Source organism: Carex rostrata, chromosome 15, assembly GCF_964058835.1.
Source record: "Carex rostrata chromosome 15, lpCarRost1.2, whole genome shotgun sequence".
In the NCBI taxonomy this organism is placed as follows: domain Eukaryota; kingdom Viridiplantae; phylum Streptophyta; class Magnoliopsida; order Poales; family Cyperaceae; genus Carex; species Carex rostrata.
Genome location: NC_135932.1, coordinates 2249230 through 2255560, shown reverse-complemented (window position 1 = coordinate 2255560; position 6331 = coordinate 2249230). Strand labels below are relative to the sequence as shown.

The window sequence follows — 6331 nt, the reverse complement described above, 5'->3', positions numbered from 1 at the left end:
GATACTGGTCAATAAATAGCCTTCTGTGCAAGTTTGTTATTGGGCCGAGTTGTTGATACTAGAGATAAGAGTAGCAGTTACTTTTGAATGCTTTGTTTAGAAAGTTTGCAGTGTCGAAATAAAGACGGGAAAAAAAAATTAGACTGTTATGCGTCATGTACTCATATAATTATTTGCGATGGCGGTCTAGAATCTTGATACATGTTTTCTAAATACCCGCTATACAACTATTTACAAAGCAAAAGTTATCCTTTTGGGAGGTGCTCAAGGGATTGAATCGTTTGCCCCTAGGGCAGAAATTTCCTGCCCCCAGAGTCACTGTTGATGGACCCCCCCTAAACTCTAAATTCCAAACCCGGCCCCACCCCACAGTGACTAGAGGGGCAGAATTTTCCTGCACCGGGGACAGGTGATCTGCTTCCGGTGCTCAAGTCTAAAAAGTCAAGTAAAACAACCTCACATGACACGTCAACACCATTCTAAGTTTCTAACCACTCCAGTGATTTCTATAAAGGCACACGATTAGCCTCTTTCAGGCAGCTATACTTTTTTTTTATATATAATATACTTTTTCAGCTATGTACTTCAGTTATTTCTAATATACTTTTTGTTGGTTCAAAAATTTGCTAAGACTGCTTCTACAGATTTAGTGGGACTACGTCTTGATTTTCTAATTGTTCCTTTTCCTTTTATTGAAAGGGTAATTCTTATTAAATATAGGCCAATTTATAGTCTATAAAGAGACTTCCAAAGTATTAAATAGTATTCAACAAATGCTGCAAGGTTTTCGAACCCAGTATAAAATATAAAAAAATTGCAAACCCTATTCATATTTTTTTTATAATAATATTCACCCTTTTGTGAATAGTAAGTACATGGTTCACCTGCATAACAACACTATTAGAATAAAATCAGAAACCGAGTTATTGAATGATATGGGTGTCAATTGATCCTCATTTATTTTGAAAATTTTTGTACTTATATACAATTTTCCATATAATAAATACTATAGATACGGTAATATTGACCTCCATTCGTAGCATAAAATTTTATATAATTGACCTAGCTCATTCATAATGTTTGGCCTTCATAACTTGAAAATCTGACTCCGCCCCTGAATAAAACAATTGCATATTAAATGAAATTATTATACATAAAGCACAAATGTCTGCAGCAAATTAATATGTAAAGAACATATAAGGTAAAAGAAATTAACACATTGAGTCCATGTCAAATATAAACTAGATAAACTGTACTCGTACGCTGAAAGTATGCGCAATATATATAAAACATCCATCATATTAAAGTCCATCAAATTAGATTCAAATTTTCATTATTTGTCACAACAAAAAGTCATGTAACCGGACTTTGAAATGTCTCCGACCGTATGGTGATAATATGGTCTTGTTAATTCTGTAATTTTAAGATATTTTTTTTAGTAAAGTAATATATAACAGTATTATTTTCAATATATTAATTTTGATGATGTTAATCTCCAAATGTTATACTTTTCCAATGTGAACCTTACAAGTCAATTCTGAACAGTGTGGGTCGCTCATTTTTGTATATTTATATCATAGAAAGTCTGGTAAGCAAGTGCTAAATATTTTATTTATTGTGATGTGATTGGATATTAAGTTTTCAAAGATCATTTCACATCTTTTGAAGTATCTCTTTAAAATGGACATGAAATTATATTATTGTTACGGTCAAAGTTGTCCATCCTTTATAATTACAATAACTTGATCACAAGCCTTCGACTGGAAATTTATTATGTATTACCGAGTCCGGTTAGTATGACATTAGTGCTTCAACGATTAATTCAAATCATTCAAACTGATTTACTTTATGAGTGATGAGTTTATGTACAAATTTTTTATATTTTCTAGTTTATAATACATTAATTTTGAATGGATTGGTACTATAGTATGAACAGTGTGACTCCCTCTCTTAACCGTTCGATAAAAAATCAAAGACTACAGATGTGTTCCTATGACGTTTGACTTCTGTCTCTCGAATATGTTTGAATTTTTGCAAGCTGTCCTCTCCTCCTCCTTCCATATTTGGCACGTATTTTCTCCTTGCTACGTGTTGCATTTACGCTATTCCATTCTTCATTAAGGACCTCCGCAGAGAGAGAGAGAGAAGGAACCCTCTTCCCCTTCAAGTACTAATTAAACCAATATCTTCTCATTATATCTCCCCTCTATGATCGATTTACATTCCAAAACACCATCTCCTAATGCCCAAATATTTGATCTGAGAATTTTACTTTTCTGTTCTTGTAATTTTTGCTAATTACGTTCATGGAAACAAGAGAATTTTGCTTCTTAATTATATAATCGTTTTTTTGTGAATTTTTTAGTATTCCTCCTCTTTTGCTTATATTGTGGGAGCAAGTTTAGAACGATTTGTTTGTGTGGAAGCATCCCGGGTTTTCACAAGGCATTCGGTGACATTGCTCCCGAACTTGGCCAAAAAATGGTGTGTTCTTAACCCCCATCTCTTCTGTGACTGTGAGTTTTATAAGATCCATTTAAGAATTTAATTTTGTAAGATTTCATTCGGTCAGATTGGAATGGATCTATGTAGGTGAAGACATTAATTTTTAATTTTCTTAATTAAGCAATATCAAAGCCTCTTAACCTCTTAGAACTGCATAAATGGTGAAAACAATGTATATTGTAATAGATAATGAGAGTATAGTCAGTATACTTAATTAACAGGGTACAAGGGTACGCTGGTAGGGAAGTTTGTTCCTTCTCAAAGAATGGCATGATGTCAATGAAAGAGCTTCTAAATTGTTAAAATAAATGTAAGAATTACTGTTGACCGTCCAGTTTTGTTCGATCAATCTGAATTTTAATCAAAACATTGATGTCTTGAGGGGAATAGGGGCAAAACTGGAAAAGTAATATCATGCATTTCCCATCAGTATTAGAAACAGATGTCTTGAAATTAATGTTTTAAACAGGTGTAGAGCAGTCACTTTATTGCACATTTAGTTTTAGTGTGCTCACATATTGTGAGAGATGCAACCTTGCTGCCAGGACAACGCCAAATCGTAATGATAGATTGTGTGACAAATAATTTGTTATTTCTACAAAATTTATTTTTTATGTTGATTGTATGTATCAAGAGGTCAATTTGTTATTTTTACAAAATTCTTTCTAAATTTCAACATGGTACTAGGCGAGCTTAAACACTGAATCACAACGAAAGATAGTCTGACAATTGTGATGTGCAAAGCTACCTAGCCAATTGGATTCAGGTACTTTCTAACTTCTTGCGTTTAACTATATATTTTTTCTTAGAAATCTGAATATTATTAAAAGTGGTCCACTGAAAGTCATAATTTTAATGTAGAATCTCTTTAATTTTGTTTAAATAATAATAAAAATTTGATTTGATTTCTAATACTGATGGGAAATGCATGGTATTACTTTTCCATTTCTCCACACCGAGTACACAATCCCAATTGTTGGCTGTTTTAGACCTATTTGTGAAAGAATAGCTACCGGAGCTGTCGATAAGCTACGGGCAGCACCTGAGAACATGGAGGTAGCGTCGATCCTGCGGTATGGGCTAACAGTGTGAAGAAGAAGAGAAAGAGTGACGAATAAGCACAAGCTAAGAAAGTTGCGAAAGAAGCTCTGTCTCATGACGTAACAATGATTCTTTACTCTAGGTTTTTGTTAGGTAGTTTCCAATAATTTTATCATTTTATTATACGAGGTATTTTTTAACTTATTATTAGAATCTGATTAATTCCTCCATTTAATTTCTTTAATTTTGTAAATTTAAAGGACTCGCAGCTATTTGAAGATGAGTTTTCTGTTCGGCAAGTAGAAAACCCTTAATGGTACGCTTTAATTGAAACTGGATATCTTAATGTGTGCCTTGCCTGTTGTAAATAGTACTTGCATACTTCATTATATATTTTTTAAATTGAGCATATGTTAACCAATTTGCATGTTCTTTATTTATTCTGGATGTTGAGAAAATTTTAATTCATTTCGAGTGAGTCTATGGTACTATGCATATCACGGGTTGGTCCGTGCTACGGTTCAATATTTGAGTTTTAAAAATCCTAATGGTCGATTCGAACCGTTCATCTTGTTCTCCATATTAATATGTGTTTGGAGACCAAATTTTACATTTTTTGAAATTTTTTTACTATTTTTTTAAATATTTAGAAAATCACTTGATCTGAAAATTCTGGACCATTGATATTCAATAAATCTAAAAAAAAATAGTAAACAAATTTCAAAAAATGTAAAATTTAGTCTCCAAACACATATTAATATGGAGAACAAGATGAACAGTTCGGATCGACCATTAGAATTTTGAAAAGTCAAATATTGAACTGTATTACGGACCAAATCGTAATATGCATAGTACCATAGACTCACTCAAACCTGAATATCTGAATAGTGCACCAGCGTTGAGATCACAGCATAAGTTTGCTCAAAGCTATTACTTCCAATAATTTCATCATCAAGTTAACTTTTAGCATAAAACCAATTCCTATCTTGAACTCAGTATTTGTTTAGTTATTGCATAATTCATACTCTTTTGCACAATGGGACTGTTTAATGCCGATTCGATGAAATAATTGGATGGTTTTTGTGAATATTTGAGGTATGAATTTCAGATGGAGAACATCCCAGCATCATTTGGTCGCCAAATCACCAATACAGATCATAGATATTTAATTGGTCAATGTGAATCATCGATAAAAAAAAAAAAAAAAAAAGCTAACGGAATATTTTATTTACTTCTAAGTGTTAATTATTATCTGATGGTACAACAAGACGTTCTTTCTCTTTCAGCAGAAAAAAAATCCCCAATAAAAAAAAAACTTCTTTGAGGTTTTGAGCTGAGTGTGTTTTGGGCCTTCTTCTTTTGGGATTAATTCCAACTTTTTGGGCCCAACAGAAATTTGTCGGATGGAGTAAATACCAAAAGGACTTCAAATCTCTTGGACTGTTCGGTAAAATTATGAAATAGGGAAAAAATGGTGAAATTTGAAATACATTTTTTTTTATTGATTGTGTACGGTTGAATGTGAAAAGTTAGGATAATAAAAATAATAATAATTTCTTATTGCTTTTACATTTTATTTCGAAATTAAACCCAATCCTTTCCAATACAAATAACAATCTCGCATAGATGGGCATGTGACGAGGCGGCGTGGGAGTGAATGAGGGAGGTCCATTCGTTCTAACCAGACGCATTAATTATTGTCACGTCTATGTGTCAATATGTCGTTGTTTCATTGTATATTTGCTTGTATATTTTCCGGGACCGATCTTTATTGCACTTGCATGGCATGGGACCGGGGACCCAGATCTCTGACTCTTTTAGAAAAGCTACCCTATAATTTTGTCACGTTTCCTCCGTCTGTCCGCCACTTCCCGATTCATGTTAGACCGACGTACCACCTTTTTTATTTTAGAGGTGGAATAATTATGTATCTTAACAATTTTAAACTTATTATTCTATTGATAGAGGATAGGATAGAATTACTGTACATCGCCAGTTTCGTATGTACATTTTATATACAAATTTTTGGATTTTGGATCTTGGATCGAGACCGTAAATTAATTATTTTATTCACAAATTTGTACATAGTTTTATTATAAAATACTAAATACATGTACATCGTTCTATTGCATGTAAATATTCCATGTATTCTTATAATACATTTTAACTTGAGCGAGGCTGCAGTAACATTACGGATTGACATGTCCTATGGATCATAAATCTATTTTTAAGTTTCAAATAATAGATCTGAATAGTTTAACATGATCTCCATTGATAATATATTTGAATTCCGTATTTAATATTTTTAAGAACATTTTTACTAAAATCACTATTTTTAAATGGTTTAGAATTTTTAGATCAAATGCTTTTCCACCTAATTAAAAAATAATAACAAAATTCGATTTTCAAGTATAGTTTTATGGGAAGATCATGTTTAAATATTAGATTAACTATTTAAATTTTAAATTAGTGATATGGATTAAATCCGTTATATACTACGATAATATTATTACCGTTACCGGGGCCTCATTTTATTAACTTAAAAAGAAAAAATAACCTTAGTAGCTACTATCAAGTTTTCAAAAAAAATAAAAAATAAATAAATAGCGAAGTACTTTGGAACAATGCGAAGCTTCCTGATAAGTGAATAGAAGAGGACAGTCAACCCTAAGGTGCCTACGACTGTTTGTTTGTGCTAGTTTCAAATTTTCAATGGAAATCAGACCCGTGTCTTGCGGGCCGGAATCCTACCTAAACCGTGCATACTTAATTTCATTTCATCACT

General features: G+C 32.2%; 1 long non-coding RNA gene across 1 annotated transcript; it reads left to right on the top strand.

Moving 5' to 3' along the window:
• The first annotated feature begins 2361 nt into the window (after positions 1 to 2361).
• Positions 2362 to 3879, top strand: LOC144566401 (uncharacterized). Its single transcript, XR_013515185.1, has 2 exons — positions 2362 to 3665; positions 3807 to 3879. It is a non-coding gene; the product is annotated as an uncharacterized LOC144566401 (long non-coding RNA).
• The last annotated feature ends 2452 nt before the right edge of the window (positions 3880 to 6331 follow it).